The sequence below is a fragment of the Cololabis saira genome, chromosome 16, assembly GCF_033807715.1.
Source record: "Cololabis saira isolate AMF1-May2022 chromosome 16, fColSai1.1, whole genome shotgun sequence".
Lineage (NCBI taxonomy): Eukaryota > Metazoa > Chordata > Actinopteri > Beloniformes > Belonidae > Cololabis > Cololabis saira.
This window is the reverse complement of record NC_084602.1, coordinates 40,829,619-40,842,650: the sequence shown is the minus strand read 5'-3', so window position 1 is coordinate 40,842,650 and position 13,032 is coordinate 40,829,619. Positions and strand designations below refer to the sequence as shown.

At 55.9% G+C, this 13,032-nt stretch overlaps 1 protein-coding gene across 2 annotated transcripts in view; it reads right to left on the bottom strand.

Annotated features, from left to right (window-relative positions):
* The window catches only part of LOC133462726 (NLR family CARD domain-containing protein 3-like), a 69,498-nt gene that overhangs the window by 29,722 nt on the left and 26,744 nt on the right, over positions 1–13,032 (bottom strand). The gene's annotated exons all lie outside the window — the stretch shown is intronic.

Below are 13,032 nucleotides of genomic sequence, written 5' to 3'. Positions count from 1 at the left end.
TATAAACATATATTTGAATATTCTGGGAATCTTAATCTTAAACTGTAAACCATGATCAGCAATATTAAAATAATAAAAGGCTTGCAATATTTCAGTTGATTTGTAATGAATCCAGAATGTATGACATTTTTTTGTTTTTGTGTTTGCATTACAGAAAATCACAATATTCTAATTTTCTGAGACAGTCCTGTATATATTGGTTCTATAACTATTGTTGTTGACCGATAACTTGTGCTGATGCTGTACCAACGAATTGGGTTTATTTATTTATTTTATTTTATTTTTTATTTTTTCAGGAGGGGGGTGTTTATTTTAAAGTGACTTCTCAGAATGTTCGAGGGACGAAATTGAAAATCCCTTTTTTGCTATCCCCTTACAAATGCATCTTTTTTTTAATTTCTTCTTGATTTATTTATTTAATTGGTATTAGTTTTGGATTGACTGTACATCGGATTTTGGGTGATGATTTGTTTTATTTATTCATTGATTGATTTATTTTTTATTTTCTCCTCCACCTCTTTTTTCTTTTTTTCCTTTTTTTCTGGATCGTTCATACAGGTACTCATCAGGGAAAGCAAAGGGGTTTTGGCGGTCCCTGAATACGCGTTCTCTTCGGAGGGATCCTCTCACGATCCGCGCACCAAGCTCCACTGGATTCTCTTCGAAAGGGCATGCCATTTTCCAAGAGAGCTGATTGGTCAGTGGGCGGTGCTTTTACACCCGGCGATCTGTATCTCGAACATAACCTGCTCCGGAGCAGGTTAGCGGTTCAGCATAAGTTACCATGGTGATGTACCCCGGTAAGAAGTGAACCACCGTCGTAGTCCTGAAAACCCAGGGTTAAACCTGAAGTTACCTCGCTAACCCCAAACCCCGCTTCGTAGTACAGGCCCCATGTTTATGTATTTGTTTTCTTCTTTTTGGGCATGGTACTACGGGAAGATCTGTAATTTCAGTTGTGGTTTGAGTAATTTTTCTGTTGATTAAGATTTGGGAGCATGATTGGAGGACTGGTGCATGTTTGACTTATATTTTGGACTGCTGGGACATTTGGGGGGGTTGCATTTGTCATTGGATAACTTTGTTTCATCGTTGAGAGGGTTTCTTTTGTTGGTTCAGTGAAGATGAGTGGAAAATTATAATTTTATGTGAACTGCTTGAGTTGAAAAAAATGTCCCTCTGCAGGCTGTTGTCAAATCTTTGCAGGTGTTTTTTTCCACCCAAAACTCTGTTTCCGTGTAAACGAGAGGCCAGGACGCAACATAATGTTTGGGTTTTACCGTCTCAGCGTCGTCCAGTAAACAGGCCTTAAATATCACAAAGTAAAACCTGTACTGTGTTGGGCGTCGCCCATATGCCCATGTGAACTCTGAACTTATAAATGTATAGGAACAATTTCAGGATTATGAAGACCAGTAAAGCCAGACGCCGGCCCTTCTTCCTGAAGTCAGTTTTTATGACCCCCTGCTGCCAACTTCTGGTCATCTCGGCCTGGCTCGAGATAGTGAGTTTATGACCCCTAGAGGGGGGGTCAAAACAGTGAATCAGCAGGGTTTCTGCCAGGGAACAGACTCCCTGGGGATTTACTACAGCTGGGGGGGCCGGACGCAGCGGAGCCCGAAAACCAGGCCTCGGAGGGGGGTGCTGCCTCTTTGAACAGACCCAAAAGCTATAAACACCAGCAACCCCCCCTTTGCCTGAAACCCGCTTTAATGTGCCTCCTAGAATGGCTGCTGTGCCATGAACTACAATCCCAGCATGCCTTGCGGGATGGGGCGGCGCCTGAGAGCGACACGCACCCAATCCCGAGCGAGGCATCGATGACGTCACCGCAGCGCGCGTAGGATCAAAACTCTGCAGCTGCTCCCTTTTTCTCTCTCTTCCGATCAACCTCTCATCCTGAGCAGCTGGACCTTCTGGCTCCGGGCCAAGGTCCCATCTCCTTTCCTCCCCCTGGCTGGGGGGAGGTGTAAGGCCCGCATCGGATCGGGCCGCTCCGTTGGACCTGCGGTCCACGGAACCACGGTCTCCGGGAGGCTCCGACCTCTCACTAAAACTCTGTCCTTTTTTTGCAGTTTTGCAGATCCAAGCTCACGCCGCCCACGCGCTCCCGGCAATCAGATTGGGACACAGCTGCGACTGAACGCTCCGACTGAAGCCCCCCTCCCCGCTCCGAGCCCCCTGTCTGCTAACCGCGCAGGGATCGGGACGGACGGCCGGCGTCTCGCCCGGTTGTGAGCTTTCCCGGGGCCCGGACGGCCGCGCGTCGGCGACCGGCGAGCAGGGAAGCACGGCAGGAGAGACCGGTCCCCCCGCCGCGCCTAGGAATGCCTCCGTTTGGTCCGGAAGCACGGCCCGGCACGAGGCAGCCCCGCCGCTGTCTAATCCGTTTCAGGGGAAGGGACGGGACGCAATAGCCTGACTGCGAAACCCCAGCAGGACCGCGACCCCAGTCGACAAAACCCGCAGGCACCCGATCCGGATCCCGAGGAGACGTGAGCCCGTGAGCAGTGATCAGTAGGACTAAGAGCGGTTCAGAACTGTGTGTGAAGTCGTGATCCCTGGTCATCAGTAACTTAAGAGCGTTTTCAGAGCTAAATCTGTGTTCCGAACTGAGATTACTGCATACATCATCATCATTGTTATCAATATCGTGTTTGATTATTTGGTAGTCGTTGTTTTCTGCCGTAGTCATGTTTAAAACACCGGGAGTAACATCCGGTCTAGATTTGCACGTGGCTTAAAGAGGGTTCCGCCATCTGTGAATACCGCAGCCATCTTTCACCCACGTTGTTGAACCGTACATGTTTGTTGATACCATGTTTATTATTACATTTGATTCTTTTCTTTTCATTCCATGCATTTAACTTTCATTTCATTTTTATTGATTGTTGTTTTTATAGTTAATTAATGGTTTTATAATACGTAGTGTGCCATCGGGATTTATTCGGGTATTTATTTACATCTTTTTTTGATACCCGTATGTAAATTTTTTTTTATTTTTATTTATCCTTTATTTATACAGATAAAACACTTGAGTCCGAAGACTCATTTTCAAGTGTGACCTGTTCACATCCACACAGTTGCATAAAACATAAAAATGAGACATGACAAGATATGACAGGACATAACACTTGAAACTGATGCAGAGTGGAAATGACAATACACTATAACCGTTAAATAGCTGGAAAATAGAGATATCAGGTTAGTACACTAGCCCCAGACAAAAATAAAACTTGTAGAACACAGACTAGCTTATGTGCTTTAAATGCTTAGCTGCGGCAGAGGTCATCTAGTGCAAGTACAAGATAAAGATGCACTCTCCATGTCTCTAAGCAAAAGCTTAAAACTAGCAAGGGGAATCAGGTTCGTCAACTTCAGACTCTGTTGCAAGGAGTTCCAAGCGGACGGGGCTGCAAAAGAGAACGCCCTTTTGCCTTTCTCTGTGCGGACCAAGGGGATGGAGTAAGTAATGATATCCTGCGTACGGAGAGCGTATCTGGATTGCTTGCGTGAAAAGTAGACAGAGAGGTAGGGTGGGAGCAGACCAAGAATGGATTTGTAAATGAGAGTATACCAGTGGAGGGTTCGGCGGATGGAAAGAGATGGCCAGTTAACCAGACAGTAAAGCACACAATGGTGTGTAAGTGGTTTACAACCGGTTATGAAGCGCAGCGCTCCATGGTACGCAGCATCCAGAAGTTGGAGACAGCTTGCAGATGCATTCATGTAGAGGACATCACCATAGTCCAAAAGAGGCAAGAAGGTGGCAGTAACCAGCCGTTTCCTAGCAAGAGCTGAAAAGCAGGACTTGTTTCTGAAGAAAAAGCTCAGTTTCAACTTCAGTTTCTTCAAGAGCATATTGATGTGAAGTTGGAAGGTGAGAGTGTCGTCAAGAACAACGCCAAGATATTTGTAGTTTGACACAATCTCAATAGGTGTACCCTGACGAGACACAATGCCAGGAAGTGCCGCTGACGCCTGCTTGCTGTTGGAGAAGAGCATGACCTTGGTCTTCCCTGCATTCACCACCAGTCTAAGCTGAGACAACTGGGACTGAAGGGTGTCAAAAGCAGTCTGTAGAGACTCCAAGGCACGGGAGATGGAAGAAGCAAAGCAGTACATAATTGTGTCATCCGCGTAAAGATGAACAGCAGCATTTGAGGTTGATCCTATTTCATTTATGTAAATGGTGAATAGGGTTGGCCCTAAGACCGAACCCTGTGGCACCCCATTAGAGGTAGTAAGCATGTTGGAGGACAGATCACCAAACTGCACAGCCTGTTTACGCTGAGACAGGTAGTTTGTAAACATATAACAAATAAATTCTGATTGATTTTTAATGAGTGGTTGTTGTTATTTCATACAAGATTTGGTCACAAACTGATTGTTTGAGCAGAGCCAGAGCTCGAATTGCACTCCTTCAATTGTTATTCTGTAAGTGATAGTAAGATTTACTGTTATGCAGGATAATCCTAATCATCTGAGACTGATTTTCTGCTGTGAAGTTATAATTTTTCTCTGGATTAAGGCCCCGGGGTGGTGCCCCTACGAAAATTATTATCATTTTAGTAATTCAATTTGATAAATAGTCAACTTTATTAATTATTAATAATTCTTTAATAGAATTATCATTAGCCTTCGATAACTGACCAGCTTAGCTACCTGAGTTGCACAACAACTGGAAACACTTGTAATTAAATAACACCTTTTTATGCTGTCTCAAGGTATTTATTCAGACGTTTAGATAATCCAGATTATCGTTAAAGTCTGGTGGAAACACTTTTTTTGCATTTGCACGTGTCCTGCATTACTGGATGTAACTTAGTTGGTCAAATTAAAGTCATCAAAATCTAGTTTCCAGCCATTTTTGGTCTCATTTATATGATGTAATTGTGCTGTAACACTACTTAATCAATATGCATTACTGCATTACATCAGGGCTTTATCTCTGAATAATAATTTGAATGATCCGTATCCTTCTTGTTCTTCTGTTGACTGTTTTTACAACAGAGATGGTGGCAGTTACAATTATTTGTACAAAACTAAAGAGATTTTTGTTCAATATATGTTCAATATTTGTTCAAAGTTGAGATCTTCTTTATCTTTGTTGGAACAGAAGTCTCGCAGGATGAGATACAGAGAGTTACGGATGTGGAGAGAAAACTAGGAGAGTTACACTCGTAAAAAGAAACACCAATAAAAAACATCAACCCCCGCAGCAGTTTGAAAAAAGTTTAAATTCCCTCAGAAACTGTCGTATGGGGCAATACGAGTTTAACAACCACTTTAGCAGTTATTTTAACTTTGTCTCAGCTATTTTATGTCTGAGACAAACTCAGTGAGTTAATAATTATACTTTACAATATGTTAATAAGGAAGAACTGCTAAATTGTGTTTCATTCTTCCTACAACAGTCAATGGCCGGGTTTCCCACATCCGACCTCTCTTAAGGATTTAAGAGAGGTTCAAAGAAGTCCCACTGTCCCCACCACCTCCAGTATTCCCCACTGTCCCCCACCACCTCCAGGAAACTCCCCACTGTCCCCCACCACCTCCAAACTCACCCCACCACCCTGGAGGTGGTGGGGTGAGTTTCCCCACCACCTCCATGAAGCTCCCCACTGTCCCCCACCACCTCCAGTATTCCCCACTGTCCCCCACCACCTCCAGGAAGCTCCCCACTGTTCCCCACCACCTCCAGGAAACTCCCCACTGTCCCCACCACCTCCAGGAAACTCCCCACTGTCCCCCACCACCTCCAGGAAACTCCCCACTGTCCCCCACCACCTCCAGTATTCCCCACTGTCCCCCACCACCTCCAGGAAACTCCCCACTGTCTCCCACCACCTCCAGGAAGCTCCCCACTGTCCCCCACCACCTCCAGGAAGCTCCCCACCGTCCCCCACCACCTCCAGGAAACTCCCCACTGTCCCCCACCACCTCCAGGAAACTCCCCACTGTCCCCCACCACCTCCAGGAAACTCCCCACTGTCCCCCACCACCTCCAGGAAACTCCCCACTGTCCCCACCACCTCCAGGAAACTCCCCACTGTCCCCCACCACCTCCAGGAAACTCCTCACTCTCCCCCACCACCTCCAGGAAACTCCCCACTGTCCCCCACCACCTCCAGGAAACTCCCCACTGTCCCCCACCACCTCCAGGAAACTCCCCACTGTCCCCCACCACCTCCAAACTCACCCCACCACCCTGGAGGTGGTGGGGTGAGTTTCCCCACCACCTCCAGGAAGCTCCCCACTGTCCCCCACCACCTCCAGTATTCCCCACTGTCCCCCACCACCTCCAGGAAGCTCCCCACTGTTCCCCACCACCTCCAGGAAACTCCCCACTGTCCCCACCACCTCCAGGAAACTCCCCACTGTCCCCCACCACCTCCAGGAAACTCCCCACTGTCCCCCACCACCTCCAGTATTCCCCACTGTCCCCCACCACCTCCAGGAAACTCCCCACTGTCTCCCACCACCTCCAGGAAGCTCCCCACTGTCCCCCACCACCTCCAGGAAGCTCCCCACCGTCCCCCACCACCTCCAGGAAACTCCCCACTGTCCCCCACCACCTCCAGGAAACTCCCCACTGTCCCCCACCACCTCCAGGAAACTCCCCACTGTCCCCCACCACCTCCAGGAAACTCCCCACTGTCCCCCACCACCTCCAGGAAACTCCCCACTGTCCCCCACCACCTCCAGGAAACTCCTCACTCTCCCCCACCACCTCCAGGAAACTCCCCACTGTCCCCCACCACCTCCAGGAAACTCCCCACTGTCCCCCACCACCTCCAGGAAACTCCCCACTGTCCCCACCACCTCCAGGAAACTCCCCACCGTCCCCCACCACCTCCAGGAAACTCCCCACCGTCCCCCACCACCTCCAGGAAACTCCCCACCGTCCCCCACCACCTCCAGGAAACTCCCCACCGTCCCCCACCACCTCCAGGAAACTCCTCACTGTCCCCACCACCTCCAGGAAACTCCCCACTGTCCCCCACCACCTCCAGGAAACTCCCCACTGTCCCCACCACCTCCAGGAAACTCCTCACTGTCCCCACCACCTCCAGGAAACTCCCCACTGTCCCCCACCACCTCCAGGAAACTCCCCACTGTCCCCACCACCTCCAGGAAGCTCCCCACTGTCCCCCACCACCTCCAGGAAGCTCCCCACTGTCCCCCACCACCTCCAGGAAACTCCCCACTGTCCCCCACCACCTCCAGGAAACTCCCCACTGTCCCCCACCACCTCCAGGAAACTCCCCACTGTCCCCCACCACCTCCAGGAAACTCCCCACTGTCCCCCACCACCTCCAGGAAACTCCCCACTTTCCCCCACCACCTCCATGAAACTCCCCACTGTCCCCCACCACCTCCATGAAACTCCCCACTGTCCCCCACCACCTCCAGGAAACTCCCCACTGTCCCCACCACCTCCAGGAAACTCCCCACTGTCCCCACCACCTACAGGAAACTACCCCCCGTCCCCCACCACCTCCAGGAAGCTCCCCACCGTCCCCCACCACCTCCAGGAAACTCCCCACTGTCCCCACCACCTCCAGGAAACTCCCCACTGTCCCCACCAACTCCAGGAAACTCCCCACTGTCCCCCACCACCTCCAGGAAGCTCCCCACTGTCCCCCACCACCTCCAGGAAACTCCCCACTGTCCCCCACCACCTCCAGGAAACTCCCCACTGTCCCCCACCACCTCCAGGAAACTCCCCACTGTCCCCCACCACCTCCAGGAAACTCCCCACTGTCCCCCACCACCTCCAGGAAACTCCCCACTTTCCCCCACAACCTACATGAAACTCCCCACTGTCCCCCACCACCTCCATGAAACTCCCCACTGTCCCCCACCACCTCCAGGAAACTCCCCACTGTCCCCACCACCTCCAGGAAACTCCCCACTGTCCCCACCACCTACAGGAAACTCCCCACCGTCCCCCACCACCTCCAGGAAGCTCCCCACCGTCCCCCACCACCTCCAGGAAACTCCCCACTGTCCCCACCACCTCCAGGAAACTCCCCACTGTCCCCACCAACTCCAGGAAACTCCCCACTGTCCCCACCACCTCCAGGAAACTCCCCACTGTCCCCCACCACCTCCAGGAAACTCCCCACTGTCCCGCACCACCTCCAGGAAGCTCCCGTCCCCCACCACCTCCAGGAAGCTCCCCACTGTCCCCCACCACCTCCAGGAAACTCCCCACCGTCCCCCACCACCTCCAGGAAACTCCCCACTGTCCCCACCACCTCCAGGAAACTCCCCACCGTCCCCCACCACCTCCAGGAAACTCCCCACTGTCCCCCACCACCTCCATGAAACTCCCCACTGTCCCCCACCACCTCCATGAAACTCCCCACTGTCCCCCACCACCTCCAGGAAACTCCCCACTTTCCCCCACCACCTCCATGAAACTCCCCACTGTCCCCCACCACCTCCATGAAACTCCCCACTGTCCCCCACCACCTCCAGGAAACTCCCCAGTGTCCCCACCACCTCCAGGAAACTCCCCACTGTCCCCACCACCTACAGGAAACTCCCCACCGTCCCCCACCACCTCCAGGAAGCTCCCCACCGTCCCCCACCACCTCCAGGAAACTCCCCACTGTCCCCACCACCTCCAGGAAACTCCCCACTGTCCCCACCAACTCCAGGAAACTCCCCACTGTCCCCACCACCTCCAGGAAACTCCCCACTGTCCCCCACCACCTCCAGGAAACTCCCCACTGTCCCGCACCACCTCCAGGAAGCTCCCGTCCCCCACCACCTCCAGGAAGCTCCCAACTGTCCCCCACCACCTCCAGGAAACTCCCCACTGTCCCCCACCACCTCCAGGAAGCTCCCGTCCCCCACCACCTCCAGGAAGCTCCCCACTGTCCCCCACCACCTACAGGAAACTCCCCACTGTCCCCCACCACCTCCAGGAAACTCCCCACTGTCCCCCACCACCTCCAGGAAACTCCCCACTGTCCCCCACCACCTCCAGGAAGCTCCCCACTGTCCCCTACCACCTCCAGGAAGCTCCCCACTGTCCCCCACCACCTCCAGGAAGCTCCCCACTGTCCCCCACCACCTCCAGGAAACTCCCCACTGTCCCCACCACCTCCAGGAAACTCCCCACTGTCCCCCACTACCTCCAGGAAGCTCCCCACTGTCCCCCACCACCTCCAGGAAACTCCCCACTGTCCCCACCACCTCCAGGAAACTCCCCACTGTCCCCCACCACCTCCAGGAAGCTCCCCACTGTCGCCCACCACCTCCAGGAAGCTCCCCACTGTCCCCCACCACCTACAGGAAACTCCCCACTGTCCCCCACCACCTCCAGGAAACTCCCCACTGTCCCCCACCACCTCCAGGAAACTCCCCACTGTCCCCCACCACCTCCAGGAAACTCCCCACTGTCCCCCACCACCTCCAGGAAGCTCCCCACTGTCGCCCACCACCTCCAGGAAACTCCCCACTGTCCCCCACCACCTCCAGGAAGCTCCCCACTGTCCCTCACCACCTCCAGGAAGCTCCCCACTGTCCCCTACCACCTCCAGGAAGCTCCCCACTGTCCCCCACCACCTCCAGGAAGCTCCCCACTGTCCCCCACCACCTCCAGGAAACTCCCCACTGTCCCCACCACCTCCAGGAAACTCCCCACTGTCCCCCACCACCTCCAGGAAACTCCCCACTGTCCCCCACCACCTCCAGGAAACTCCCCACTGTCCCCCACCACCTCCAGGAAACTCCCCACTGTCCCCCACCACCTCCAGGAAGCTCCCGTCCCCCACCACCTCCAGGAAGCTCCCCACTGTCGCCCACCACCTCCAGGAAGCTCCCCACTGTCCCCACCACCTCCAGGAAGCTCCCCACTGTCCCCACCACCTCCAGGAAACTCCCCACTGTCCCCCACCACCTCCAGGAAACTCCCCACTGTCCCCCAACACCTCCAGGAAACTCCCCACTGTCCCCCACCACCTCCAGGAAACTCCCCACCGTCCCCCACCACCTCCAGGAAACTCCCCACTGTCCCCCACCACCTCCATGAAGCTCCCCACTGTCCCCCAACACCTCCATGAAGCTCCCCACTGTCCCCCAACACCTCCAGGAAACTCCCCACTGTCCCCCACCACCTCCAGGAAACTCCCCACTGTCCCCCACCACCTCCAGGAAGCTCCCCACTGTTCCCCACCACCTCCAGGAAGCTCCCCACTGTCCCCCACCACCTCCAGGAAACTCCCCACTGTCCCCCACCACCTCCAGGAAGCTCCCCACTGTTCCCCACCACCTCCAGGAAGCTCCCCACTGTCCCCCACCACCTCCAGTATTCCCCACTGTCCCCCACCACCTCCAGTATTCCCCACTGTCCCCCACCACCTCCAGGAAGCTCCCCACTGTCCCCCACCACCTCCAGGAAGCTCCCCACTGTCCCCCACCACCTCCAGGAAGCTCCCCACTGTCCCCCACCACCTCCATGAAGCTCCCCACTGTCCCCCACCACCTCCAAGAAGCTCCCCACTGTCCCCCACCACCTCCAGGAAACTCCCCACTGTCCCCCACCACCTCCATGAAGCTCCCCACTGTCCCCCACCACCTCCAAGAAGCTCCCCACTGTCCCCCACCACCTCCAGGAAACTCCCCACTGTCCCCACCACCTCCAGGAAACTCCCCACTGTCCCCCACCACCTCCAGGAAACTCCCCACTGTCCCCCACCACCTCCAGGAAGCTCCCCACTGTCCCCCACCACCTCCAGGAAACTCCCCACTGTCCCCACCACCTCCAGGAAACTCCCCACTGTCCCCCACCACCTCCAGGAAACTCCCCACTGTCCCCCACCACCTCCAGGAAGCTCCCCACTGTCCCCCACCACCTCCAGGAAACTCCCCACTGTCCCCCACCACCTCCAGGAAACTCCCCACCGTCCCCCACCACCTCCAGGAAACTCCCCACTGTCCCCCACCACCTCCAGGAAACTCCCCACTTTCCCCCACCACCTCCAGGAAGCTCCCCACTGTCCCCCACCATCTCCAGGAAACTCCCCACCGTCCCCCACCACCTCCAGGAAACTCCCCACTGTCCCCCACCACCTCCAGTATTCCCCACTGTCCCCCACCACCTCCAGGAAACTCCCCACTGTCCCCCACCACCTCCAGGAAGCTCCCCACCGTCCCCCACCACCTCCAGGAAACTCCCCACTGTCCCCCACCACCTCCAGGAAACTCCCCACTGTCCCCCACCACCTCCAGGAAACTCCCCACTGTCCCCCACCACCTCCAGGAAGCTCCCCACTGTCCCCCACCACCTCCAGGAAACTCCCCACTGTCCCCACCACCTCCAGGAAACTCCCCACCGTCCCCCACCACCTCCAGGAAACTCCCCACCGTCCCCCACCACCTCCAGGAAACTCCCCACCGTCCCCCACCACCTCCAGGAAACTCCCCACCGTCCCCTACCACCTCCAGGAAACTCCCCACCGTCCCCCACCACCTCCAGGAAACTCCCCACTGTCCCCCACCACCTCCAGGAAACTCCCCACTGTCCCCCACCACCTCCAGGAAACTCCCCACCGTCCCCCACCACCTCCAGGAAACTCCCCACCGTCCCCCACCACCTCCAGGAAACTCCCCACTGTCCCCCACCACCTCCGGGAAACTCCCCACTGTCCCCCACCACCTCCAGGAAACTCCCCACTGTCCCCCACCACCTCCAGGAAGCTCCTCACTGTCCCCCACCACCTCCAGGAAACTCCCCACTGTCCCCCACCACCTCCAGGAAGCTCCCCACTGTCCCCCACCACCTCCAGGAAACTCCCCACTGTCCCCCACCACCTCCAGGAAGCTCCTCACTGTCCTCCACCACCTCCATGAAGCTCCCCACTGTCCCCCACCACCTCCAGGAAGCTCCCCACTGTCCCCACCACCTCCAGTATTCCCCACTGTCCCCCACCACCTCCAGGAAACTCCCCACTGTCCCCACCACCTCCAGGAAACTCCCCACTGTCCCCACCACCTCCAGGAAACTCCCCACTGTCCCCACCACCTCCAGGAAACTCCCCACTGTCCCCACCACCTCCAGGAAACTCCTCACTGTCCCCCACCACCTCCAGGAAACTCCCCACTGTCCCCCACCACCTCCAGGAAACTCCCCACTGTCCCCATCACCTCCAGGAAACTCCCCACTGTCCCCCACCACCTCCAGGAAACTCCCCACTGTCCCCCACCACCTCCAGGAAACTCCTCACTGTCCCCCACCACCTCCAGGAAACTCCCCACTGTCCCCCACCACCTCCAGGAAGCTCCCCACTGTCCCCCACCACCTCCAGGAAACTCCCCACCGTCCCCCACCACCTCCAGGAAACTCCCCACTGTCCCCCACCACCTCCAGGAAACTCCCCACCGTCCCCCACCACCTCCAGGAAACTCCCCACTGTCCCCCACCACCTCCAGTATTCCCCACTGTCCCCCACCACCTCCAGGAAACTCCCCACTGTCCCCCACCACCTCCAGGAAACTCCCCACTGTCCCCCACCACCTCCAGGAAACTCCCCACCGTCCCCTACCACCTCCAGGAAACTCCCCACCGTCCCCCACCACCTCCAGGAAACTCCCCACTGTCCCCCACCACCTCCAGGAAACTCCCCACTGTCCCCCACCACCTCCAGGAAACTCCCCACTGTCCCCCACCACCTCCAGGAAGCTCCCCACTGTCCCCCACCACCTCCAGGAAGCTCCCCACCGTCCCCCACCACCTCCAGGAAACTCCCCACTGTCCCCCACCACCTCCAGGAAACTCCCCACTGTCCCCCACCACCTCCAGGAAACTCCCCACTGTCCCCCACCACCTCCAGGAAGCTCCCCACTGTCCCCCACCACCTCCAGGAAACTCCCCACTGTCCCCACCACCTCCAGGAAACTCCCAACCGTCCCCCACCACCTCCAGGAAACTCCCCACCGTCCCCCACCACCTCCAGGAAACTCCCCACCGTCCCCCACCACCTCCAGGAAACTCCCCACCGTCCCCTACCACCTCCA